Below are 27,996 nucleotides of genomic sequence, written 5' to 3'. Positions count from 1 at the left end.
TCACCGCAGACACAGACTTTTCCTACTGACCTTCCAAGTTGTCTTTGGCTTGCATGGGTTGAGAAGTCAGGAAACTGCCACATCTGCCTGTGATTCAGCCCTCTGAGGCCTACTCCACGTTCACTGAGGCCTGTGCACCCACTCTAAACTATGTTCCACTCCCAGCCAGGCATGATATATCTTTCCAATCAACCATCCAGGTTGTCTTGGGCTGGAAATTTGTTTCACTTTGTCTTTTTGTGGGTTCTGCTGCTTTAGAATTTGTTTAAAGCCATTTTTTACAGGCATTTGGAGAGGTTTGAGGGAGAGGTCAAGCAAGTCACTGCTTTTATTCCACCATCTTGGCTCCGCCTCCCCCTAATTTATCTTCTTAAAGCAGATCTGCTGATATATATATTCAATAAAGCCTAATGGCTCCCTATCACTTCCAGAACCAAATATAAAATTTTCACCTTGGCTTTTAAAGCCTTTCATAAACCGCACCTTCTTACCTTTCCAGTCTACACCTTATTTCCCTCCATGAACTCTATGCTCCAGTAACACTGGTTTCCTTTCTAGTTCCCCCAACAAGACACTTCATCTCCCAACTCTGGGTATTTTCCACTGGCTGTCTTCCATGCCTGGAATACTTTTCCTCCTTGTCTTCACTTTCCTGACTTAGCTAAAATTTGACCTTCTGCAAGAAGCCTTCCCCAGTCCTCTTAACCTTAAAGAATACCCTATGAAATGATTTCCCATTTATTCTATATCTCTCTTGTTTGTACATAATTATCACCATGTTGTCTCCCCTTTCAGACTGTGTGTTACTCAAGAACAGGAGCTGTTTTTTTTGTTTGTTGTTTGTTTTTTACCTTTCTTAGTATTCCCAGCACTTAGCACAGAGCTTGGTATATATAGTAAGTGCTTAATAGATGCTAGTTAACTGACTTGACAGAATTGCTGAAAGAAGATAAGGAGTTAACATTGCTCTATTTCATTTATATGGGTTAAATCTAGAAGAGATCTGTAACCATTCAAAAGAGTTGTTGGCCCTTACCATCTATGTATGAAAAGCCAAGAAGATGAAGAATCATCCAGATTATAACATGTATTTGGAAAGACAGGCTACAGACCCTATAAACAGTGCAGGTGGATAATGAGTTGGGTCCAGAGTTGAATAGGCAGATGAGATCAGGATAGATTGCCTATGGGAAGTTGCATTTAATGACTTCAGGTGTACTCTGCTGACAGAAGCCTGTCTTTTAAATACCAGATACCCTAAGAGTGTTGCAAGACATGAAATATAGCATTCTTTGACAAACTGAAAATTAATAATATCATACAAAGGATGTGAGAGAGGTGTATAGTGGGTGTAAGCAGTTTCAAATATGGAATTCCAAATGAAAAATTTCCAAGAATAAGAGTAAAAGTTAACTTCAAGAAGATGGTCTAGTCACATATGAAGACAAAAGTGTCCTCAAGAGTATATGTTTTAATGGGATGAAATGCACATATAAATATAAGCATATTCATAATATATACTAAATTAATGTCATAAATTATTGGAAGGACAGTTTTAGCAGCTGGAGAGATTATGATAGATGCCATATAGAAAATAGAAGAAAGTTCTTGAGCTGAGTCTTGAAGAAAATTAAGGGTGGAAGATAAATAGGCATATTGTTCTACTGGTGTCCTCTCAGTGTCAGGAGGAAATGAGGAAGTCTTTCACCATATTGGCTGGATCCCATATGGTAAATTTGCAGAATGAGCATTTTCCCATGCCATAAGATTAGACATGAAATTAAGTAGTGTTGAGGTTGAGTGACTCGGCCAAAAACACATACATAGTATATGGCAGAATCAGTATGTGATCTCAGGCCTTTTGACTCCAAATCTCGCATGAAGCTTTTTCTTTTTTTGAATAGATGTCTCCAAACTTAGCTAAATTGATTCTCAGACAACAGACATATAGTTGAACTCTGTTTTAGTTTAATAAAATCTACTATATCAGTATCTATATGGCATATATATGCATATATGCACATGTATATATGCATATATATTTATGTGTGTATATATGTATACATGCATGTGTATATATGTATTTTATATATATATGTGTGTGTGTGTGTGTGTGTGTGTGTGTGTGTGTGTGTGTATATGTATATGCAAGAGACAGACAGACACACAAACAGGGAGACAGAGAAATTATATGTCTGTGTGTATACACACACATATTTTAGACCAGACTTGTGATTTGATTGGCATAGGGAATTCCTGATTATGAAACACCTTCTACCAGTGTCATGATACCCAATCTGTGATTTAGAAAATTGGTGGCCTACCTAGGATTTGAGAAGTTAAGGACTTGCCTAGGGTCACATGTCCATTATGTGTCAGAAGTAGGTCTTGAACCCAGATCTTCATGACTCTCTGCCCATTATACCATATTGTCTATATATAGGCAGTGAAAAAAAATAGCATAAACTGCTAACCTGTGTCTGTGATGGAATGTTTCTGATTGCTTATTTTTCCCTGGAATTAAAAGGAAAAGAGATTGGGATATTAATAGAATGAAATAGTATAAGGCAATATTATAAGGCAATTTTGTTTGTTTGTGTAGAACCAGGCCTCTGAGTAATATTTTTGTAAGGAAGGACTTTTCAAAAAGATACTTTTGTGCTATGATATTTGCATACCCACTAGAGGAATTCTATGTCTAGGGTGTCCAGTCACTGCCAGAAGGCATCCTGAGCTGTCCTCATCGTCATAAAGAGAGAAATTGTGACCCTTCTCTGCTGAAGAAACTGCTTTGTCTCCATAGGATGGGTAAGAACAAATGTGTTCTGAGTGCCACTAATCATTTACAGTATACTGTGATAAATTACTTTTGGAGAGAAATCACATGCCTTCTAAAAGATAATGATGCCAAAAAAACCTGATGAAACAGATGTCTTAGCATCTTTAAATGGCACTATATGAAAGCTGCTTTGTGGCCCTCTGGTCAGTGAAAGGATTTTGAAATACTTAGCACTAACAGCATGTTTACAGAGGTTCTGTCTGCTTTCCTTAAAATTAAAGAATCATATATTGCTATCTGGAAGGGAGAGATAATTTCACATACTGCCATTGATTTATTACAAATGAGGAAACTGAGACCCAGAGAGATTAAGTAATTTACCCACAGCCACACTGCTGATGTGTGACATGATTTGAATCCAAGACCTATGACTTTAAATCTACCTCAGTTTCCACTGTGTTACAGTTCCTCGGCCTCCTTTGTACAGATATAAAACCCTGAAATGCAGAGAAGCTAAATGACTCATCAAAGGTCAAACAGCTAATAAATGACAAAGCTAGGACTTAAACTAAAGACTCCTAACTCTAAGGCCAGTGTTCTTTCTCCCCTTCCTGATGCCCCTCTTTGGGAAGGACACAGAAACAAAGGCAGCTTTGGCTTGCTCAATCCAAAGCAGCTACAAATGAGTCAACCCTCCATTATCCAAGCCAGAGATTGGGAATATTGTCATCATTAATTTAAAATGATAACCCACATTTCCATAGCACTTTAAAGCTTACAGAGCACTTTCTTCATAACAATCGTGTGAAATCTGTGTTCTAAGTATTGACATCTCTGTTTTATAGATGAGGAAAATGAAGCTTAGAGAGGTAAACCTTGGATTCTATTCCCATTTCCAATCCTCTGTGGTTATACAAATAGCAAACATCAGAACCTAAGCCCTCTGACTCTAATTTCAGTACTTATTCTACTACACTCCCATTAAAGGTCATGTGTTCAGTAGACTTTAAAGGTTCCAGAGGACAGTAATGTAGTTTGGAACCAATTGATCCCCACTCTGTACTACTTACTGGATGATACCACATTTGAGTGAAGAGGAAATATGCTCTAGGCAATTATTTCTCAATGTAGATAACTTCTTAGGATGGCCTTAGAAGCTGATAACTTCCAGAAGGGATAAGGGATTCTCTTGCCAACAAAGTCAATGAAAGAGCCTTTCTGTAAATGTCAGACTTTGACTACCTAAGAACCCAACTAAGCAGAATCCTCTTTTTTGTGGCATCTTAAAGGGAGAAGCCAGGAGGTGGAGATGATGAGAGAAAGGTAAAGTGGCTTGACTGAGGTCATACAAGTAGTAAGTGGAGGAATTAGGAATTGAACCCAGCGCATCTGCTGCCCTGCCTGATTTCAGCTCCACAGAAAAAGATGCCCTTTCCAACATAAGCTTATCATGTCTGAACTCACAATTTTGTTGCTACCTCAAGCCTTGATTGACACTACCTCTCTGAATCTATTCTCCCCTCAGTTTGGAAGAGTGAGTGCCAAACTTCTCCCATTGTGTTCCTTTATAGAGGGCAGAAACTAGAATTTCTCAGCTCACTCCACTTTGCATCTTCTTCCCTCCTTGGTTTCAACTCCAGGGAGCAAGATACCACTTCACGAGGTACGCATGGTGTCCTGTTCCATTCCCTCTTTTCTGCCTCCTTTTAGCTCTCCCTTTAGATTGTAAGCTCTTTGAGAGCAGCAACCATCTTTCTTTTGAGTTAATTGTATCCCAAGCACTTAGCACAGTGCCTAGCATATAGTAGGTGCTATATATTTATTGGATTGATTTGGAACTGGGAATTGAACCCAGGTCTTTTCACTACAAATCCTGTATTCTTTCCATTGCACCATGTTACTAAGACAAGTGGGAAATCTTGAGAACCCCTTTCTTTCCCACTGCTTCTATACTGGATCACCCTCCTGATCTAACGCTGCCCCCAGAGTGCAGGGAAGAAAAAGATGAAGAGGATTCTCCAAGACATTCTCAGGGTTCTTATGTTGTCTGCACTCTGCCAATTAATCTTTCCGATGATGAGGGAGGGCTCACTGCTGGCTGAGTGTCCCTCAATCTGGGGATGGTTTCAGGAAAGCAGCCACTAAAGCTCATATCCTCCACCCAGCTAACAAAGGCAGAAGATGACAGAGGTTCTCTGATGCTGATTGAGTGAACACTGAGCTATCACAAGTAAATGGTCCTCAAATAAGACTTGGCAGGAGCATGGAGGGAATTCATTATGGCAGTTGAGATGGATCAGTGAGTTTGGGTCTAAATATTCCTCTGTGGGATGGGTGTAATAGTAGGCAAAAAGAGAAACATCTCATTTTTTGATAAAAGAAAACAAATAGGACCTTCTGGAAGCAAAAATAAAATAAACAAATATATTCCAGGTATAGAATTAAAGAAAGAGTATATGTGAGACATCGTGTAAGGGATATTGTAGAACATAATGGGCACTGTGCAATTTGACAAGCACAATATGACACTAAAGGGGAAAATCTTGGACATCAGTTATGTCTTAATTTCTTATAGCTATCATTCACAACAATGTTTACCAGTTTTCAAGAGTTTCACACCACCTGCTGAACTTGTCAGCGTCTTATGCTATTGTTTTTGATCTCAGTGAACCTCATTAACCTGGAGGAGTTCAATGTCACTGGGAAGGATTGTATTTACAATTCTTCTTTACTTGAAGGCTGCTTTGCCTGCTAGCAGCCCTTATGGGAATTGGGGTGAGTAGAGTAGGGAAGTGCCAAGATCAGTGGGTGATTATCAGGTGAGAAAGTCAGCAAACACTGCCCAAATGGAGCTTGCAGGGTTCAAGCATGATGCCTTTTCCAGGGATCCAATGAAGAAGTGAGAACACTGTACAAACATCAGTGCCAAAAATCCAGGGCATCAGGCAGGAAAACAATCTCTATTCATAGGCAAAACATAAAGGGGATTCATAGGTAGCAGGGTCTGTCGAAAAATATGGAGGGAGAGACATGGTACTCCTGATAAAATTTTGCTTTGCAGAGAAAATCTACTGGGGACTGTGTTGTTTTAGGGTAGCAATATGTTAGAGCCAGACCTCTCAAATATCACTGAACTGAAGGCAACACAGCTATGGCCTTGCATGTGTTTTCCTTCTTTTTATTTACTAGGATTTTTGCATAAGTCCTGTGGGCTTCATGGGCTGCCTGCTAACTGCATTGCCTAATTTGCCTTCCATGTCACCATGGAAAGCTGGCTGAAGGAGTAGCTGAGGGTGAAGAATCTTGAGAGTGCTCAAAGATAAAAGTGAGAGAATGTAGTGGACAGTTCTATTGGGGGTGAGGTGCTGGAGTCAGCACCATGGGATAGCAACACCAGATGATATGGAATCAGAAAACATGAGTTCAATCCTTACTCATCCACATAATCTATGTTACCATAGGGAAGTTATCTAACTTCTCTGGTGTCGATTTCTTCACATGTAAATTGAAGAGGTAGGACTTTCTGAGTACTTCCAGCTCAGAAATCATGGTTTTATGATCCTATTTCTTACCATATTCCCAAAAGAAGTAGTTGAGTCCAAGACCCTCTTCATACTCATACTGGCTATATGACCCGAGGCACATCACTTAACTTCTCAATGCTCTAGTTAATTCTCTTGGACTATAAATTGCAGAGATGAGACTGACCTGAATTGGCAGAGGGAATTTTCTCACCTGGACATCTCTTCCACCAATGAAATCTGCACGTCCAGTCCTTATCCATATCATATTCCACATAATAACTGCTTCAGGTCTATTTTTTTTCCTCCCTTTGTTCCCCATCTCCTTACCACCCCACCTCTCTTTAGTAGATAGCCTCATCATTTAGTGAAAACACCCCTTCTTTTCTGCTCCCCAATTCTATGTTCCACTTTTTCTTTCTGGTCTCATAGAAAGAGGTAGTTTTCATCCTTGTGAAGACTAATCTCTACTGTACCAGTATTTTTCACATCCCTTTTCATCTCCTTCATTCACTATCTTGCTCAATCAGGCTTTCTTTTTTTTTCTTTTGTGTCTCTCCATATGTCCCTCATGTATAATGAACAAACTGATGGAGTCTGCACACGCGACAGACTCCCATTACACATATTGATTTTTTCCTCTTCTCAGCCGCAACATTCAGTGGGGGGTCAAGTCCTTTTGCTTCATTCTCAGCAATATCTCATGCTTCTATTCCTTTTTTTTCCCCACTTCTATTGCAACTGCCCTAGTTCAGCTTCTCATCTCTTCCCACCTAGATTATTGTAATGCACCACCTAATTTGACTTCCTGTTTCTAGTTTATAGTAAGAAGAGTGATGATCACTTTTCATCATTAATATCCAGAAAGAGAGAAATAGTAGCCCAGGAACCTGCCCTGGTTAGACTACAACTGTGATGTTTTGTCAGTTCTGAGCACCATATCTTAGGAAGGACATTGATAAGGGTCAGAACAGGAACTCAGGGCTTCTGACTGCCTGGCTATTGCTTTTTCTAAGACACAACAACAATTCAATTCTGTAAGCTTGTGTAGCAATTTAGAGTTTACAAGTACTTTCCATTCAACTGTCATGTGAGATTACAATGGAAGCATTATAGAAAATCGTCATTGTTCACTTGTGTCCAACTCTTTGTGACTCCACGGACCATGCTATCCGTGAGATTTTCTTGGCAAAGCTACTGGAGTGGTTTGCCATTTCCTTTTCTAGTAACTTAAGGCAAACAGAAGTTAAAGGTCATGCCCAGGTACATAGATCTAGTAAGAGTCTGAGGTGGGATTTGAACTCAAGTCTTCCTTACTCCAGGCCCAGCATTCTATCCATTGAGAGAACTAGCTGCCTCCTATTATAGAAAATAGGGATCTGTTTTACAGATTAGGAAACTGAGAGGCAGAGACAATGCTACTTACACTGATTATAGAATCATAGATTTAGAGCTTAAATGTACATCAGAGATAATCTAATCTAAGACCTTTCACAGATGAGGAAACGGGGGCCCAGAGAAGTTAAATGATTTGCCCAGTGTCACACAAGTACTAAATGGCCAAGATATGATTTGAATCCAGGTGCCCTAAATATAAATCTAATGCACTTTTCAAAGCCTTGCTGTGCCTCCCCCATCTTAGTTAGGATTTTTGATCTTTTAACTTCACGTACCTTCTCATTTCTACTACATCATAGAGCCTCTTTTTGTAATGTTGTATCTACCCTCTCAGTATTGTCTTTCACTCACTAGGTGATTAATAAATGTTTTTAAAATGAATTGAGGAAAATAACCTCTGAACCTGACATAGATACACTAGGGAACCACATAAAGTAAACAGCATGGTCAGTCAATCAGTCAGTGAACACTTATTAATCACCTACTATGTGCCAGGCACTGTGCTAAGTGTTGATTCAATCATCCAGGAGAGTGAAAAGTGACCAATGATAGGAACATTAGCAGGAAGGGATCACTAACAAGGTTAAGATCCTCAAATAATTGTGAAAGGTGTCCAGAAGGATTTAGCTCCTGGTTAAGATTTAGGGAAAACAGAACAAAACATCAATATATAAAAAGATAAACAAGGTAAAAAAGGAAAGTATAAGTTTGTAAATGTTTTCTCATTTTTTTTTCTTCTCTACTAAGATTCAGATAAAACCACAAGTCCAGACCAACGGCTTCTTCTTTTTCCTAACATCCTGTTCCCTTATCCTGCATCCCTCCCCCACCAGAAAGGATTTGATATTGAGGAACAAGCATTACCACAGTTAGAAATATGTATTTCTTAATCATTTTTATAGCTTTTATTTTTGCCTCTTGTCAAGAACTTTGTCACCTCATGATTTTTGTTTTGTAGATTCAGCTTTTGAAGGTCTTTAGTTTTTCTTTTTTTCATCAAAAGCTGCTCTGAAAGTACAAATATGCTACCAGGTTGTGATTGTGGTGTGCCATGATTCCATGCTTTGTGGATCCTGCTTTCCCTAAGATTCAAGATGGTGGCTCTAGCTCACATCCATTAAATTTAATAGTCAGCAATGTGGTCCAATAAGAGTTTGTTAAATGACTACTAATTGTAAGGCAGAGAGGCAGGCGATATCATGTGGGGTTGTGACTCACAGTTTAAGAAGCGCTGAAGGAGTTGCAATTGGAAAAAGTTTAAGAAGCCATGGTGTAGTGGATCTATAGTGGATCTTGGAGTCCAAAAGACTCCAAGTCCGGCTTCTGAGATGTTGACTGTGACCCTGGGCAACTCATTTAGTCTCTCAGTGCTTCAAGCAGATATTTCCACATTGGGAGGTCCTCACAGAGATTAAATCACAATTGTGGGGATGTTGGAGTGAGTGGACCATTGAAAAGCACTGTGCTAAGGGTTGGAGATACAAAGAAGCAAAACAGTTTCAGGACTCAGGGAATTTGTATTCTACTGGGAAAGCAGAGAGAAGAGAGGCAAAGAATAGCTGGTCAGGAGGTGGTTAGGACAGGAAGGGGAAAGAGGAGCAGCTTTGTGTCTTGGGCCATAGTGGGTGGTGGGGTAGGGGAAGTTACTAATTACTATTACCCAGCATGGCTCAGTATATAGAACATTGGGAGTAGCATCAGGAAGACATGAGTTCAAATCCAGCCTCAGGCACTTGCTAGCTATGTGACTTTGGGCAGAGTCACTTCACTTTTGTTTGCCTCAGTTTCCTTTTCTGTAAAGTGGGGGTAATAATAACCATCCCAGGGTTGTTGTGAAGATCAAATGAGGTAATAATTATAAATCACTGGCACGATGCCTGGCGTATAATAGCCATATAAACATTAGCTATCATTATTGTGATGATGATTCTTATTGGAGGACATCTGAAGTAGCTTCAGGGCTGGTATATGGACAAGGAGGTTGATAAACTAGCTTGGGAGTGACAAAAGAAAGGTGAATATGAGAGTATTCTGGTATGACCAAGAGAGCTTGGAAAGAGAGAGTTCTACTCCACAAAATTGAGTGAGTCTATATGGAGAGCATCTTGAAGGAGATCAAGGGAGCACAGAGGTAAGGGTTCCAGAGGTCCCCAAAGGGATGGAGAGTGCTATAATAGTGAAGGACAGAGTGCCTGCAGATGAGATAGTGACCAAATTAATGAGTCAGTGCATATGATGGCAAAAGCAGAGTTTAATTCAATAAATATTTAGTAAGTACCTACTGAGTGGTAGGCATTGTACGAAACACACACACACACACACACACACACACACACACACACACACACACACACACACACACACACACAGAGCTGCAAGTAGGGGGAAGGAAATCTAGGAAATACCCAGCAACATGAAACCATGCAGAGCTACAGTTGCAAAGTGGAGTGAGCTGGAAGTCCACTTCTGCCCTCTACAAAGGAAGGCTTTGGGAGAATTTTGGTATTTTACCCTTGAACTCTCTAATCAGAGGGGAAAGGAGACTGAGGGAGGTGGTATCAGTTAAGGTCTGAGTTAGCACTATGGTGATGAAATTAAAAGTAATGACCTTATCCTGAGAGGGTTATATGGTTCCCTGGTTTTGAAATTAAGCAGGTACAAATTAGAGCCACAGATGTCAGATAGGTAGTGAGCTGAGTGTCTGTGTGTGGAGGGGATAAGGCCTCAGACTTTCAGGGTATATCTCAGGCCAGAGATAGCAGTGATAAGATGATATAAACTCATGTTTTGTCTTTCATGTGAATAGTGGATTTTCTGAGTTACTCTTACTTCTGTTTCAGGAAGAGATTGTCTAGGAAGGCACAGGGAGACCTAGGCCTGGAGCATTTCAGTGAATAACAGTTTTGTGACAGCAGCTCAAGAGAAGGAACCTCCCCCACACCCTCAAAGCAGCTTCCGAAAGAAAGAGAAATCCTGATCCCTATTTATATGTTCACTTTTCTTATTGCTCAAAAAGACTTCAAATCAGAAATTACAGTATCATCTGCCATCTTGTGATGCCTCCCTAAGAGAGCAAGGGCAACATATCCTTACTCTTCTCTGATCCTAGTTAGAGGATAAAGTTTGATTGATTTTTATTAGAGGTCAAATATTCTTTCTTCCCTATAGCACTCTTATTATTTGGGTTATAGCTGTATTTAATTTATGTTTCTATAATGAGTGGCATAATGGAAAGAGAGCCAGGCCTGTAGTCAGGAAGATTCTTCTCCCTGAGTTCAAATCCAACCTCAGGCAGTTATTAGCTATATGACCCTGGGCAAGTCACTTCACCAGTTAGTCACACTCAGTTTCTTCATCTGTAAAATGAACTGGAGAAGGAAATGGCAAACCAATCCAGTATCTTTGCCAAGAAAACCCCAAAAGGGGCATCAGACATGACTCAAATGACCAAACAACAAGAATGTTTTAAGATTTACAAAGCTCTTTTCCCAACGGTCTTTTGTAACCCCATGAGATAGGTAATGTGAGTATTATTATCTACATTCTATAGATAATCATACTGAAATTCAAAGAAAGCAAATGACTCTCCAGTGGTACTACAGCTAATAAATAAGCGCATCTGGTATTTGAATTCCGTCTCCTGAATCCAAGTCCAGTGTTCCTTTCTAATACTTCATTCCTCACCAAACTATGTAACCAAACTATATAACTAGCAAACACAGATTACTTAATTCCTTACCAAACCAGAAAACTAGGAAGCAGGTTACCATTATTTAGGAAAAATGAACATATGCATTCTCAATGTACGTGCCTTAATACCAGTGTATTCTATGTATTCTTGCTACCAATACTATATGTCTTTGTGGGAGAGGGCACCCCAGTTTCTTGTGGAGGATGCTTTGTAGCTGCTACTATTTCTAGGCTATCTTGGTAAATAAATGCCTATACTTTGAGTTAATTATATATGCTGACCCAGAGGCCATCTCCTGTCATCCTGATTTATGTCTTGCCGCTGGACCCAGATGACTCCAGAGAAAAAAAGTAAGGCTTTGCACAGCCCTCTCTCACTTAAGTCCAATTCACTTGCATGTCATGGCATCACCTTCCTGATGCCATGGTCCTCTTCCAGAACAAGGACAAACAACAGTGAGTAGTACAAGCTGCCAGTTGGGCAAAGCAGCTCCTCCCTTCCTTCCTTCCTTCTTTCTTCTTCCTTCCCTTCCCTTCCCTTCCCCTGTCATTTCCCTATCCTTTCCCTGTCCTTTCCTTGTCCTTTCTCATCCTTTTCTCCCTCCTGCAGGTGCTCTACCCAAAGGAATGTAAATTTGATGCTGAATCCTTGAAAGACATCTTGGGGTTTATGAACTAGATTTCTTTCTTTAGGACCACTCCTTAAACCCAATTCACTCTGGCTCTCATTGAGGAGGTACCACTAGGGTATGTCAAATACTCACTCTTTAATGGTATTATTAATATTCCTTGCTTTTTTGCATGAATTGGATGTTCATGATTGCAACCTTTCTGAGTTGCTTTTAAAGTTACTTTTTCAAGAAAAATATTTGGTAGCCATAAATGAGCATATTAGAAGGAATACTGGACTATGAACCATGAAAACTTAATTCTATTCCTGACTCAGTGAGATGTGTGACTTTTGGAAATCAGTTTCCTTTTGTGGGCCTTAGTCTTCTAATCTGTACAATGAGTAGGATTGATTAACATGTTGTTTGTGTCTCTACCAGATTTATGATTCCTTGTGGATAAGAAAAATGAGAAGTGCATTTAACTTCTCTTTGGCATCATACATACAACCATTCTGCCCATTCTGTTAGCATTTTGCCACACCAAAAGCATAAGAAGTTCTTAGATCCAATATCTACTGTACACAAATCCTCAGATTATGACTCTTTCTAGACCTTAGACAATAGTTTCTACAGAAAGCTCTTCTGTTTTGAAAGAAATCCATATTCAGGTAAACAGTTTTTTTTCTTTTTCTTGCCTTACTGAATTTTTTGTTTCTTAAATGGATTTTTGTATGTCAAAAAGAAATGGGCAATACAAACACTGATCTTTTGGAAATGTCAAGAAATAATTTTATTGTAAAGAACTACAGCAACATGATCCTGTAGATTTTATCTACTCCTTTCTTATGTCTCTAGGCTAGAATATGTCTCAATGCAGAGCTGTAACTAAGGTGTAGAAACTAGGGGTACTAAATTTAGAGGGGGCTGCCCCACTTGTGTTACTTCTGTTGGTAGAATCAATAGAATTTATCACTTAACTATTCATCAGTCAGTCAATAAGTATTTGTTAAATACTTACAATGTGCTAGGCACTGTACTAAGCATTGGGAATACAAAGAAAGACAAAAGATAGCCCCTGTTCTCAGTGCACCCACAGTCTATCTCTTCATTTCCCAATCAGTTTTGCTCCCGTGGATTTCATCATGTCTTCTGGCCAAGTTACACCCTCTCTTCCCATGTCAGCTTATTTTCATGTGTTGTCCCCTCCCCCACCCTCCATTAGCTGGGTAGCTAAGTGGCACGGTAGATAGAGCACCAGTCCTGGAGTCAGGAAGAATTAAATTCAAATCCAGCTTCAGATACTTACTAGCTGCATGACCCTGGGCAAGTCACTTAACCCTACTTGCTTCATTTTTCTCATCTGTAAAATGAGCTGATGAAGGAAATGGCGCATTACTCTAGTGTCTTTGCTAAGAAAATCCCAAATGAGGTCATGAAGAGTTAGACATGACTGAAACAACTCAACAACTTGCCCCTCCTCCCCCATTAAATTGTGAGCTCCTTGAAGGCAAGGAATATCTTTTGCTTATCTTATCTCCAACAATTAACACAATACCTGGCACTTAGTAGACACTTTAAAAATGTTTACTGACTGATTGATTAAGGTGAGGAGGCATAGTATTGCTGATAAAACAATTAGATAACATAGGATATTAATAGAGTTCCTTACCAGAGATCTTTCTTATCCCCTTCAGGGACTTTATCTACTCACATCCAGCCTCTGTAGTAGTAACCCTCCTAGCAGCAGTAATTCAAAATTTTTCACCAATGTATGTTTCTTGTCTCTATTCCTTAGGCACATTTTGAGATGCTTACCTTCTTCAGGTGATCAGACTGACTTAGAGTCTGTCCTAAACTGCCTTATAAGCAAAAGCTTCATCCTAAGGGATACTCCTGCAAGGATAAACCAGATGCTGTAGAAGGAAGAAAGTTGGAAGATGCTATTAGTAATCTTGTAGGTGATAAATGATAGACTGGCACAATTCAGGCACAAAGGGAATAATGTAGAACTAGACAAGGAGTCACATAGGATTCAGAAGATTACCAAGGGGCTATCAAAGCTATATTACTAAAAGACAATCAATCATACAACCACTGATTATACATATCAACTATGTATCTATCACTGTGCTAGGCACTGTAGGAGATACAGAAGTATAAGACATGACCTCTCCTACAAGGAGTTTATAATTGTTGGGGATTATGCTACTACAAATGAGGAATTTTCCCTCTTTGATGCTTGACTGTTCATACCGCTTGAATAACAACTCCATTCTTAGTAGTGACATGGAGGACCATTGGACCTCACAATCTGCCTTGCTACTTGCAACCTGAGGTCCTTCAGGACTTATCATCTGCTTTGAAATTTCTCAGAATTGTCAGTTGATCTACTTTTCTAACTTAAAGACCTTTGAACCTTGCCATCTTCCCCACCATCAAAACCTTAGGACTTCTGGACCTTTGTAAGTAACATTGCAACTGAATTTTCTTTTTTGTGTTATTTCCTCCAATTAGAGTGTGAGTCTCTTGAGAACAAGCACTGTCATTTTTTTCTCTTTGTATTCCCAATGCTTAGCACAAAACATGGTAAGCATTTAATAAATGTCCTTTCTCTTCTTTTCCTTTCCTTCCTTCCTCTCCCTTTCTCCCTTCCTTTTTGGCCTTCCTCCCTTCCTCTCTCCTCCCCTTTCTTCTTCATCCCTACTTCCCCTTCTTCTTCTCTTCCTCCTCATTTCCATCCTTTCCTTCCTCCCCTCCTACTTTCTTTTTCTCCATCCTTCCCATCATAATGGAACAATGTATCCCAGTCAAAGAACACTTTGGTCACTACAAACTTTACTCTAACTTGTCTCTTTACTTCAGATTCACCCATATGCTTGTCCCTCAAAGAAATCCCTTTACTCTCCAAGTTATCTATGCAGCTGCAGACACGTAATAAGGGTTCAGGGAAAAGAGATGGGAGTGAGAATTATCTCTGATCACTTCACTTATCTTATGATCACCTCCTTGAAAATTCACTATAGTCATTAAGAGAATCAAGAAATCTGATTTTAGGGGCAGCTAGGTGGAGCAGTGGATAGAGCTCTGGCCTTGGAGTCAGGAGGACCTGAATTCAAATCTGACCTCAGACACATGACATAGTAAATGTGTGATCCTGGGCAAGTCACTTGACCCCAATTGCCTCACCAAAAAAAAAGAAAAATAAAAAGAAAGAAATTTGATTTAAAAAAAAATCTTTTCTATTCCCACCATGTCTATAGTTTAGCATCATCCATTTGCTTATTTAAAATTGTTGCTGTTGTTGTTGTTCAATAACAATATTAAGTGCAGCTCTATTTCAAATTGTGTATGACAGGACCATCACTTATCAATCCAAGGCTAGGGAAAGTGCTATTTGTCAAATTTCTTTTGTCCTTTTTGGGGCTTCTTAGGAACTTATATTGGTGAATAGTGTTGTAGTTCAGTCCTTTTTCAGTTGTGTACAACTCTTCATGACCCTATTTGGGGTTTTCTTGGTAAAGATACTGGAGTGGTCTGCCATTTCCTTCTCCAGCTCATTTTATATATGAGGAAACTGAGGCAAATAAGATTAAGTAACTTTTCCAGGGTCACACAGCTCCTAAGTGTCTGAGGCCAGATTTGAATTCGTGAAAAGAAGTTTTTCTGACTCCAGGCCCAGAGCTCTATCAACTGAGTCAGTAGCTGCCCATTAGTAAATAGTACCTTAGTCATTTGTTAAACCACTTTCTACCCAAATCAGAGACAGAAAAAGTTTTTGTTTGTTCTTCTTTTCCTTTCCTTCCTTCCTCTCCCTTTCTCCTTCATTTTGCCCTTCCTCCCTTCCTCTCTCCTACCCTTTCTTCTTCATTTTCCTTTCCTTTCATGGTTATGCAGGTGTGGCTTTGCAACTCACTCAAATTATTTGAAATGAAGAATTAAGGAGATTCCAGAGTTTCTCCTAGGAATCTTTTTAAATGTTGCATACTCTCAATAATCTGGAAGTTTTTTTTATATTACATTTATATATTTATCTATAATTTATGTATTATATATATAATTTATATATATAATATATAAATTATATATATAATACATAAATTATAGATAAATATATAAAATATATATTTATATTTTTTGTATTTATATTTTTTTATATTCAAACATATTCAGACTATCTTTTGTTGACCTATCTGCTGTCCCCATAAGAGGAACAGAGAAAGTAAATCAATACATGATATTAACATTTTTAATTATTTATATTATATATATATATATATATATATATATGATTATATAATTTGCAATAAATTTCTGCTTTTCTTCATCAAACAGGCAAATGGCCATTTGTAAAAGTGCCAAATCTACATCCCTCATGTTGCAGTTTGAGCCGTGTGTCTCATTTTCTGTCCTCAATGGAGAGGAGCAACAGCAGGCCAGGTACATTTGCATGAGATTTCATATGCTTGAAGACTCTTAGTTAGGAGGTCAGTTTTCAACCTTCTTCATTTCATTCTAGGCATAGACTCTCCAATTTAGACTGGAGAGAAAGAAGATGGGAGAGAGAGACAAAGAGACAGAGACAGAGAGAGATAGAGACAGAGAGAGAAAGAGAGAGACAGAGAAGGAGACAAAGAGAAAAAGTTTTGTGTATTTCATACAGTAAGTGGTATAGTATTTGGAACAGAGATCTTTTATTTGGATTCCTTGATTGATTTCAAAGGTTCCCTCTAGTAGTCCTTTTAAAACCTGCTTATCAATATTCTCTTTCTCTTGGTTTAGTTTTAGAGCCCCCAGGCTAAAATGACAAATGGATGGAACTCTCTTCTTAAGTGTATTTAAACAGACTTCTGAACAATAGATTCAACAAAATAAGACACTTTATTAGTATTATTTTAAAGTGATATTGAGGGGGTGGAGCCAAGATGGCAGAGTAAAAGCAGTGATTTGCTTGAGCTCTCCCCCAAACCCCTGCAAATACCTATAAATAATGGCTCTAAACAAATTCTAAAGCAACAGAACCTACAAAAAGACAGAGTGAAACAAATCTCCAGCCCAAGATGACCTGGATGGCTGATCAGAAAGGTATATCATGCCAGGCTGGGAACAGAACACAGTTCGGCATGGGCGCGTAGGCTGCAGCGAACCTGGAGCAGGCCTCAGAGGACTGAATTGCAGGCAGCTGTGGTGGTTTCCAGACTTCTCAACCCACAAATGCCGAAGACGACTTAAAATGTCAGTGGGAAGAGTCTGTTTCTGTGATGCTGAGAGAGAAGCTCGGGATCCTGAGCTTGGCCCCGAGGTGGTGACTGCCTCCTGAGCTTCTGGCCCGCAGATTGAGGGGGAATTGAATGGTTGATGAGAGGGGGATTGCAGGGATCTCTCTGCTGGTGCAGGATTCTCTTGCTTTGCCTGTGCTTGGATCTGGGTCACAGTTCTGGGTGGCGGTCCTGAGGCGAGGAGGAGCACTGGCATGGTGTAGCTTCTAGTGGCTCTGAAGAGGAAATCCTCACAGTTCCAAGACAGAAAAGGGTCCTTGTGGTCACTTATAGACCAGAGCACAGGCCAGGAAAGGAGTAAACACCTTGACCTTGATCATAGCACCTGGGAAGAACTTAAAATTTATAGGTCCCTAGAAGTATCTCTGAAAACAGCTACACAAAACCCCTGAAGCTTGGGGCAGTACATTCTCCACACTGGAAACAGACTCCTACCTTGACAAAGAGTTGATAACTCAAGTAATTGACTGGGATCATGAGCAAGCAGTGTAAAAAGAGTCAGACTATAGAATCTTACTTTGGTGACAAAGAAGATTAAAACATACAACCAGAAGAAGACAACGAAGCCAAAGCTCCTACATCCAAAGCCTCCAAGAAAAATATGAATTGATCCCAGGCCATGGAGGAGCTCAAAAAGGATTTTGAGAAGCAAGTAAGAGAAGTAGAGAAAAAGTGAGAGTGATGCTAAAAGACACCCAAAAAAACACTGAAGAAAATAACACCTTAAAAAATAGCCTTACCCAAATGGCAAAAGAAGTCCAAAAAGCAGTGAGGAGAAGAATGCCCTAAAAAACAAAATTGGCCAAATGGAAAAGGAAGTCCAAAAGCTTACTGAAAAAAACACTTCCTTAAAAATTAGAATGGAGAAATTGGAAGCTAGTGACAATTTGAGAAATGAAGGCGCTGTAACACTAATCCAAAAGAATGAAAAAATAGAAGAGAATGTGAAATATCTCATTGGAAAAACAACTGACCCGGAAAATAGATCCAGGAGAGAGAACTTAAAAATTATTGGACTATCTGAAAGCCATAATCAAAAAAAGAGCCTAGACATCATCTTTCAAGAAACTATCAAGAAAAACTTCCCTGATATTTTAGAACCAGAGTGCAAAATAGAAATTGAAAGAATCCACTGATCACCTCCTGAAAGAGATCCCCAAAGGAAAACTCCTAGGAATATTTTAGCCAAATTCCAGAATTCCAAGGTCAAGGAATAAATATTGCAAGCAGCCAGAAAGAAACAATTCAAGTATTGTGGAAACACAATCAGGATAACACAAGATTTAGCAGCTTCTACATTAAGGATCTGGAGGGCATGTAGTATGATATTCTGGAGGGCAAAGGAGATAGGACTACATCCAAGAATCACCTACCCAGCAAAACTGAGTATAATCCTTCAGGGGGAAAAAATAGTCATTCAATGAAACAGAGGACTTTCAAGCATTCCTGAGGGAAAGACCAGAGCTGAATATAAAATTTGACTTTCAAATACAAGACTCAAGTGAAACATGACAGAGGTAAACAAGAAAGAGAAATCATAAGAGACTTATTAAGGTTGAACTGTTTACATTCCTGTGGGGAAAGATGATATTTGTAACTCATGAGTCCTTTGTCAGTATTAAGGTAGTGGGAGGGAAAAAACATTATATGTATGTATACATAAATAGATAGAGGGCACAGGGTGAGTTGAAGATGATGGGGTGATAACTGGAGAATAAAATTAAGAGGTGAGAGAGGATTATACAAAGAGAAGGAGAAAGGGAGAGTTAGAATGGGGTAAATTATTTCACATAAAACAGACAAGAAAAAGCATTTACAGAGGAGGGGAAGTGGGGGAAGGTGAGAGAGCATGAGTGAATCTTATTCTCATCAGATTTGGCTTAAGGAGAGAATAACATACATACTCAGTTGGGTAAGGGAATCTATCTTACCCTACAGGAAAATAAGGGGGGAAGGAGACAAGAGAGCAAGAGGATGATAGAGGAGGGGCAGACTGATACAGGGAGTAATCAGAAGCAAACCCTTCTGAGGAGGGACAGGCTTAAAAGAGAGAATAGAATAAATGGGGGTTTAGGATAGGATGAAGGGAAATATATTTAGTTTTTCACAGCAGGACTACTATGGAAGTGTTTTGCATGACTACACATCTATAACCTGTATCAAGATGCTTGCCTTCTCAATGCAAGTGAGTGGAGAGGGAGGAAGGGAGAAAATTTGTAACCCAGAGTTTTAAAAACATACGTTAAAAATTTAAAAAATAAAGTCATATTGATGTCTTAAAAAAAACCACAATATAGTCATTAAATAAAACCCAGATGTTGACCACATCTGACACTGTATTCAGCATTCCCCATCCATAGTCTCCCATCCTTCCAAATAAAGGAGAGAGGTGCATTTTCTTCACTAGGACCAAAACTAGTCATTACCATTACACAGCATTCATTTCTATTTTGCTGTTTGTTCTTCGTTTACATTAGTATATATAGTCATTGAGAGTATTGATTTGCTGGTTTTATTTTACTCTGTCTTTGATACCATGTTTCTTTTTATTCTTCATATTCATTTCTTACATGTCAGTAATAATCCATGACATTCATATGCATTTTTTTAGTCTTTCTTCAATTGATAGGCATATACTTTGTTTCCCATTTTTGGGACTTCTTTTGGATATTTTTATATTATTTCAGATTGTTTTACTCAATACTGTGACTGTTATAGTTTTACCAACAAAGTATTAGTGCATCTTTCTTTCCTATACCACTTCAACATAGATGGTTTCCATTGTTTTCCTCTTTGTCAATTTGCTGGGTGTAAAGTGAAATCACAATTTGTTTAAATGTTCATTTCTCTTATTATTTGTGACAGAATTTTTTCATAATGTAAACAATTTGCAGTTCTTTTGATAGTTTTTTTTGTTCATAGCCTTTAATCACTTATCTATTATCTTTTTTCTATCTATTATCTTTTCTCTCTCTATCTCTCTCTGTCTATACATATGTATAAATATATAAACTCAGAAATTTGTAAGAGAAATTTTTTTTGCCATTCAATTTTTTTTGTTCTTATCCTACTTGCATTAATTTTACTTGTGCAAACAAGATTTCTCATTTAATTTAATCAAATTATATATATATATATATATATATATTTACTTTTCCTAATCTCCTCTATGTCTCATTTTGTTAAAAATTCTTCCCCTGAGGGGAATGGTCGAACAAGTTGTGGTATATGATTGTAATGGAATCTTATCGTACTACAAGAAATGATGAGCAGGATGATTTTGGGAAAAAACCTGGAAACAGTTACATGACCTGATGCAAAGTGAAGTAACCAGGGGATCATTGTACCCAATAACAGCAATATTGTATGATGGTCAACTGTGAAATACTTGGCTTTCTTCAGCAATACAATGATCTGAGACAATCTAAAGGACTCACGATAAAAAATGAAAAAAAGAACTGATGGAGTGTGAATGCAGATTGAAGCATAATATTTTTTACTATCTTTATTTTTGTTGTCTGTTTTCTTTTAGAACATGACCAATATGGAAATATGTTTTGCATGATTGTACATGTATAACCTAAGTCAAATTGTTTACTGTCTCAGGGAGGGGAGAAGAAAGGGAAAGAGGGGGAATTTGAAACTCAAAAATTTTAAAAGTAGATGTTAAAACTAGTTTTTACATGTAATTGGGGAAAAATAAAATATCATTTAAAATAATTCTTCTCTTTATAAAATTACCTCCTATTTTTCTTAATTTCCTTTATGTTGTAACCTTTTATTTTGGGCCACCATATAGATTTAGAAGTAACTGTGGTATATGTAAGATAAATGGAAAGAATGGTGACATGGTATAGATAATAAAGAGTTGGCTCAAAGACATAAAGACCTGGATTCAAGTCCTGTATAATATATATTGGCTATATAAATCTGGGGCAAATCACTCAACCTCTCAGTCCTCCAGGTGCCTCTCTAAGAGTATAAGGTACAGAGAAGATGGCAACTTCCATTGCTAGAGGGAGTTTTCTCAACAAGAGTTCCCTATACTAATGAAATCACATGCAGGTCCTATTTCTGTCCCTACTGTGGGGTGCTATGTAGGGCTAAAGTTTTTTTTTGTCAAATTGCTTTCTAGTTTTTCCAGCAGTCCTTATCATGTAGGAAGAACTGCTCCAAATGTTTTATATTCTTGGATTTATTCAATCCTGGCCTATTGAGTTTGACTTTTTTCTCATTCCTGCTTTTCTAATCTGTTTCATTGATTATTCTTTTTAATTTTAAATGTTATCAAATAGTTTTGTGGAATTTTAGAGTATTGTTTAAGATTTGCAAATACTGTTCTCCCTTCCTATTTTTTAAAATTATTATTTACCTTAATATTTTAGGCCTTTTTTTCTAATCAGTGAGTTTTCAAAAATTATTTTGTCTCTAAAAAAGCAACTACTGAGTAATATGATGAGTACAAAACTATCTTTAAGTTAATTTAGGTGGTATGATCATTTTATTATCTTAATGTGGCTCAGCTATGAGCTCTCCATTTATTTATCTTCTTTATTTCTTTAAAGTGTGTTTTGTAATTGTTTAATATGTCTTGAGTATATTTTTGTAGATAGTGTCCATTTTCTGAATGTTTTAGTTAGTTTAAAGGCATTTATCTATCATGTCTTCATTTTTCTGTGATTGCTATATAAAATGCTGATGTCTTTGTGGATTTATTTTGGATCCTTTTATATTACTGAAGTAATAAATTTCTCAAATAGTTGGGGTTTTTCAATTGATTCTCTAGAGTTTTCTATGTAAACTATTATATTGTATGCAAAGAGGGAGCATTCTTTTCCTTCTTTTCTTTTTTTTCTTTTTGGTCTACATTTATGAGTTCACTTTTCTCTCTCGATTTATTTCTATATTGACAAGAGTTCTAGAATTGTGTCAAATAACACTGGGGAGGAGGTTTTTCTTAACCTCTTTTTTTCTTGAGAAAGATTCTAGTTTTTGTTTTGTTTTTTACTGAAAATGATGCCAACTCTTGGTTTTATATGGGTATTTTTTCAAACCCAAGAACTATATAATCAAAATTGTAAAAAAAAAACCACAACACTTTTTATCCAAATGAAATTAGATTTAAATAATTGGAAAATCATTAATTGTCCATGGGTAGTCAGGGCCAATATAACACAAAAGGCAATTTTATCTAAACTAATTTATGTGTTGAATGCCATCCCAATTAAATTACCAAAAATTATTTTACTGAATTAGCAAAAGCAGTAACAAAATTCACTCAGAAAAACAAAAAGTCAAGAATATCAAAGGATTGAAAGAAAAACATGTAAAGGAATAAGGCTTAGTAGTGCCAGATCTTAAACTATATTATAAGGCAGTACTGAATTAGAAATAGGTAGTTCAGTGGAACAGAATAGATATACAATTTACAGCAGCAAATAAATATAGTAACCTTGTATTTGAAAAGTATAAAGACTTAAGATTTTGGCATATGAATTCATTATTTGGTAAAAATTGTTGGGAAAATTGTAAAGCAGTATGGCATAAATTGGGCATAGAACAAAATCTTACGCAATTTACCAATATAAGATCAAAATGGATACATGATCTAGATATGAAGAGAGATATATTATAGGCAGTAGGAGGGGAAAAGGGAAAAAAAAGGGAGGAATAGAGGGAAGGAAGAAGTAGTAAGGGAAAAGGGAAAGAAAAGGGAGGGAGCTGATGGAAGGGAGAGGGAGGCAATGGTCAAAAGCAAAACTCTAATGGGGACAGAAAGGAGAAAGACAAGCATGAATGTGGTGGTGAATAAAGCATGAATGGGGTAGGGAATAGGATGGAGATAAAGACACAAAAAGTAACCATAACTGTGATTGTGAATGGGATGAACTCTCTTATAAAAGGAAGTGAATAGCAGAATGGATTAAAAAACATACTCCTACAATATGTTGTTTACAAGAAATACATTTGAAACAGAGGGCTACACACAGGGTAAAAGTGAAAGGCTGGAGTAGAATACATTATGCTTCAGCTGAATCAAAAAAAGCAGGGGTAGCAATCCTGATCTCAGACAAAGCAAAAGCAAAAATAAATTTAATTAAAAGAGATAAGGAAGGAAACTACATCCTGCTAAAAGGCACCATAAACAATGAAGTAATATCATTACTAAACATATATCACAAGTGCTATAGCATCCAGATTCTTAGAGGAGAAGTTAAGGGAGTTACAGGAAGAAATAGACAGCAGAATTATGCTAGTGGGGGATCTCAACCTCCCCCTCTCTGAACTAGATAAATTTAACCATAAAATAAGAAAGAAGTTAAGGGGGTGACTAGAATTTTAGAAAAGTTAAATATGGTTGACCTCTGGAGAAAAATGACTAGGGATAGAAAGGAATATACCTATTTCTTAGTGGTACATGGCACCTATACAAAAATTGACCATGTACTAGGGCATAAAAACCTCACAATCCAACACAGAAAGACAGAAATATTAAATGCATCCTTTTGAGATCATGATTCAATAAAAATATATGTAATAAAGGGTCATGGAAAGATAAACTAAAAATTAATTGGAAATTAAATAATCTGATATTTGCAAGAATATAAATTGCCCAGATTAACAGAACAGGAAATAAAATACTCAGATAACCTCATTTCAGAAAAAGAAATTGAACAAGCCTCCCTGAACTCCCTAGTAAAATATCTCCAGGGCCAGGTGGATTTACAAATGAATTCTATCAAACATGTAAAGAACAATTCCAATACTATATAGACTATTTGAGAAAATAGGCAATAGATGCAGAAAATTTTTTTGACAAAATACAACATCCATTCCTATTAAAAACACTAGAGAGCAAAGGAATAAATGGAGTTTTCCTTAAAATGATAAGTAGCATCTACCTAAAACCATCAGTAAACATTATATGTAATGGGGATAAGCTAGAAGCATTTCCAATAAGATTGGGGGTGAAACAAGGTTGTCCATTATCACCACTATTAGTCAATATGGTACTACAAACCTTAGCTTTATCAATAAGAGGATAAAAAGAAATTGAAGGAATTAGAATAGACAAAGAAGAAACAAAACTATCACTCTTTACAGATGATAAGATGATATACTTAGAGAATCCTAGAGAATCAAGTAAAAAACTACTTTAAATAATAAACAACTTTAGCAAAGTTGCAGGGTACAAAAGTAAACCCACATAAATTGTCGGTATTTCTGTATATTACTAACAAAGCCTAACAGCAAGAGATAGAAAGAGAAATTACATTTAAAATTACTGTAGACATTATAAAATATTTAGGAGTCTACCTGCCAAAACAGAACCAGGAACTATATGAACACAATTAAAAAAACACTTTTCACACAAATAAAGTCAGATCTAAATGATTAGAAAAACATCAGTTGCTCATGGCTAGGCCAAGCTAATATAATAAAAATGACAATTCTACCTAAATTAACTTACTTACAATACCAATCAAACTACCAAGAATTATTTTATAGAGCTAGAAAAAATAATAACAAGATGGAATAACAAAAAGTCTAGAATATCAAGGGAGTTAATGAAAAGAAATGCTTGGGAAGGTGGCCTAGGTATACCAGATCTTAAATTGTATTATAAAACAGCAACAATCAAAACTACTTTGTACTGGATAAGAAATAAAGTGGTGGATCAGTGGAATAGGTTAGGTAAATAAGACACAGTAGTCAATGACTATAGTAAACTATAGTCATTATATTTGGGTTTAATAAACCCAAAGACCCCAGGTTCTGGGACAAGAACTCATTATTTGACAAAAACTGCTGGGAAAACTGGAAAATAATATGGCAGAAGCTAGGCATAGATCAACATCTCACATCATATATCAAAATAAAGTCAAAATGGGTACATGATTTAAATATAAAGGGTGATACTATAAGCAAACTGGGAGAGCGAGAAGTAGTTTACCTGTCAGATTTATGGAGAACAGAAGAACTTATGACCAAACAGGGGATAGAGAGCATTATGAAATGCAAAATGGATAATTTTGATTACATTAAATTGAAAAGTTTTTGCACAAAGCCAATGCAACCAAGATTAGGAGAGCAGAAAACTGGGAAAGAATTTTTATAAGCAGAGCCTCTAATAAAGTCCTTATTTCTAAAATATATAGAGAATTCAGTCAAGTTTATGAGAATACAAGTCATTCTCCATTTGACAAATGGTCAAAGGATATAAACAGGCAGTTTTCAGATAAAGAAATTAAAGCTATCTATAGTCATATGAAAAAATGCCCTAAATCACTATTGATTAGACAAATGCAAATCAAAACAACTCTGAGGTACCTACCTATCATACCTATCAGATTGGCTAACATGACAAAACAGGAAAATGACCAATGCTGGAGAAGATGTGGGAAAATTGGAACACTAATGCATTGTTGGTGGAGTTGTGAACTGATCCAACCAACTAATCAGCCAAATTACTGGAGAGTAATTTGGGACTATGCTCAAAGAGCTATAAAAATGTGCATGCCCTTCACCCAGTAATACCACTTCTAACTCTGTATCCAAAGAGATCATACAAATGGGAAAAGGACCCCCATTGTACAAATATATTTGTAGCAGCTCTTTTTGTGATGGCCAAGAATTGGAAGTTGAGAGGATGCCCATCAATTGGGGAATGGCAAGTTGTGGTATATGAATGTAATGGAATACTATTATGCTATAAGAAATGACAAGCAGGTAGAGTTCAGAAAAACTTGCAAAGATTTGAATGAACTGATGCTGAGTCCAGTGAGCAGAAGCAGGAGCACAGTGTACATAGTAATAGCCACGTTGTGCAAAGACTAACTTTGATAGACTTATCTCTTCTTAGCAGTGCAAGGATCTAAGACATCTCCAAAGGATTCATGATGGAAAATGCTGTCCATATCCAGAAGAAGAACTATGGAGTCTGAATGCAGATTGAAGCATATTTGCTCTCTCTCTTTTTTCTTCTTTTTTTTTGTTTGTTTCTTCTTTCTCATGATTTCTCCCATTGTTTCTATTTCTTCTTTACAACATGACTAATGTGAAAATCTGTTCCATATGAATGTATATGTAGAGCCTGTATCAAATTGCATGCTATCTTTGGGTGGGGAGACATGGGGAGAAAATTTGGAACTCAAAATCTCATGGAAGTGAATGTTGAAAGCTAAAAATAAATTAATTTTAAAAAGAGATATTACAAAAAAAATTGAAGAAAATGCAACATCTTACTTATCAGACTTATGGATAGGTAGACAATTTACAAATAAACAAAAGATAGAAAAATTCAGTGTAAAACAGATAATTTCAATTATGTTAAATTTAAAAAAAGTTTTGTACAAATAAAACAAATACAGCCAAGATCAGAAGGAAGGCAGAAAATTGGAGAAAAATTTTTATAGGCAGGTTCTCATTTAAAGATCTCATATCTCAACTATGTAAATAACTTTGTAAAATGTATTAAAATATGAGTCACTTCCTAGTTGAGAACTGGTCAAAGGATATGAACAAGCAGTTTTTATATAAAGAAATCAAAGCAGTTTATAGTCATATGACAAAATGCTCTATATCATTCTTGATTAGAGAAATGTAAATAAAAACAACCTTGAGGTATCATTTTATACCTGTCAGATTGGCTAAAATGATTGAAAGGGAAAGCAAGAAATATTGGAGGGGATATGGAAAAATTGGGACACTAATTCATTGTTGGTGGAATTATGAACTCATCCAACCATTTTGGAGAGCAATCTGGAATTATGCCCAAAGAGTTATTAAACTGCCTTAACCCTTTGACCTAGCAATATCATTGCTAGGTCCATTTCACAAGATCATTAGGGAAAAAAGAAAGGAACCTATGTATTCTAAAATATTTACAGCAGCTCTGTTTGTGGTAGCAAAGAACTAGAACTTGCAAGGATGTTCATCAATTGGGGAATGGCTGAACAAGTTGAGGTATATGATTGTGATGGAATACTTCTGTGCTGTAGGAAATGATGAGCTTGATGATCTTAGAAAAACATAAAAAAGACTTGCACTAAATAATGAAGAGCAAAATGAGCAGAACCAAGAGAACATTATACACAGTAACAACAATATCATTCTAAAACAACTTTGAGTGAATAAGTCATTTTGACTATTGTAAATATCCAAATGTATCACAAAAGACTGTTGAAGGAAGATGTTCTCTGCGCACACACACACACACACACATTTGTGTCTAATGGTAGCCATCTCTAGGGCAGAGTTTGGGGGGAGGAGAAAAAAAAGAAATTTATGTGATAATTTTATTATACATTTAAAAGGAATATCAAGTTGACATAATAGATTTGTAGTTTTGTGTGCAATCTTTTTTTTATTACGCTATTTTATGGAAATATTTGTTTTATTCCATAAATTAAAAATAAAATAAAAAATTTGATCCTCTATATCTTTGTTTCTTCAAGGTTTTAGTATATATAATCGCTTGCTAATATTCATTACCAGGATTCATTTATACTCCTGGAGCAGGGATTTTTTTTTCTTTTGTTAACTCTTTAATGGCTTATTTAATTATTCTTTCTGATATATTCTTGAAGATGTCTATATCTACTTTAATTAACTGGGATGTTTAATTTTTTATGTATTCAATGATTTTTAAAAATATTCTTTGTCTTAACAGTATAAAATTGAATATGGAAAGTAATGAAAATACTTTTTATTTATACTTT

At 36.9% G+C, this 27,996-nt stretch overlaps 1 long non-coding RNA gene across 2 annotated transcripts in view; it reads left to right on the top strand.

The window, feature by feature from the left end:
• LOC144454535 (uncharacterized) overlaps nucleotides 1-27,714 on the top strand; it is an 83,559-nt gene extending 55,845 nt beyond the window's left edge. The window contains exons 2-4 of one of the 2 annotated variants that reach the window (XR_013483014.1): nucleotides 2,703-2,808; nucleotides 16,332-16,436; nucleotides 26,139-27,714. This is a non-coding gene — a long non-coding RNA (uncharacterized LOC144454535). The remainder of the gene's footprint in view (nucleotides 1-2,702; nucleotides 2,809-16,331; nucleotides 16,437-26,138) is intronic. The other variant, XR_013483015.1, reaches the window with a different exon arrangement.
• Nucleotides 27,715-27,996: the final 282 nt, after the last annotated feature.

This window comes from Phascolarctos cinereus, unplaced genomic scaffold (genome assembly GCF_003287225.1).
Source record: "Phascolarctos cinereus isolate Bilbo 61053 unplaced genomic scaffold, phaCin_HiC Scaffold_726;HRSCAF=1367, whole genome shotgun sequence".
In the NCBI taxonomy this organism is placed as follows: domain Eukaryota; kingdom Metazoa; phylum Chordata; class Mammalia; order Diprotodontia; family Phascolarctidae; genus Phascolarctos; species Phascolarctos cinereus.
Note: the sequence above shows the minus strand (reverse complement) of the source record. Positions and strands in the feature narration are given on the sequence as shown.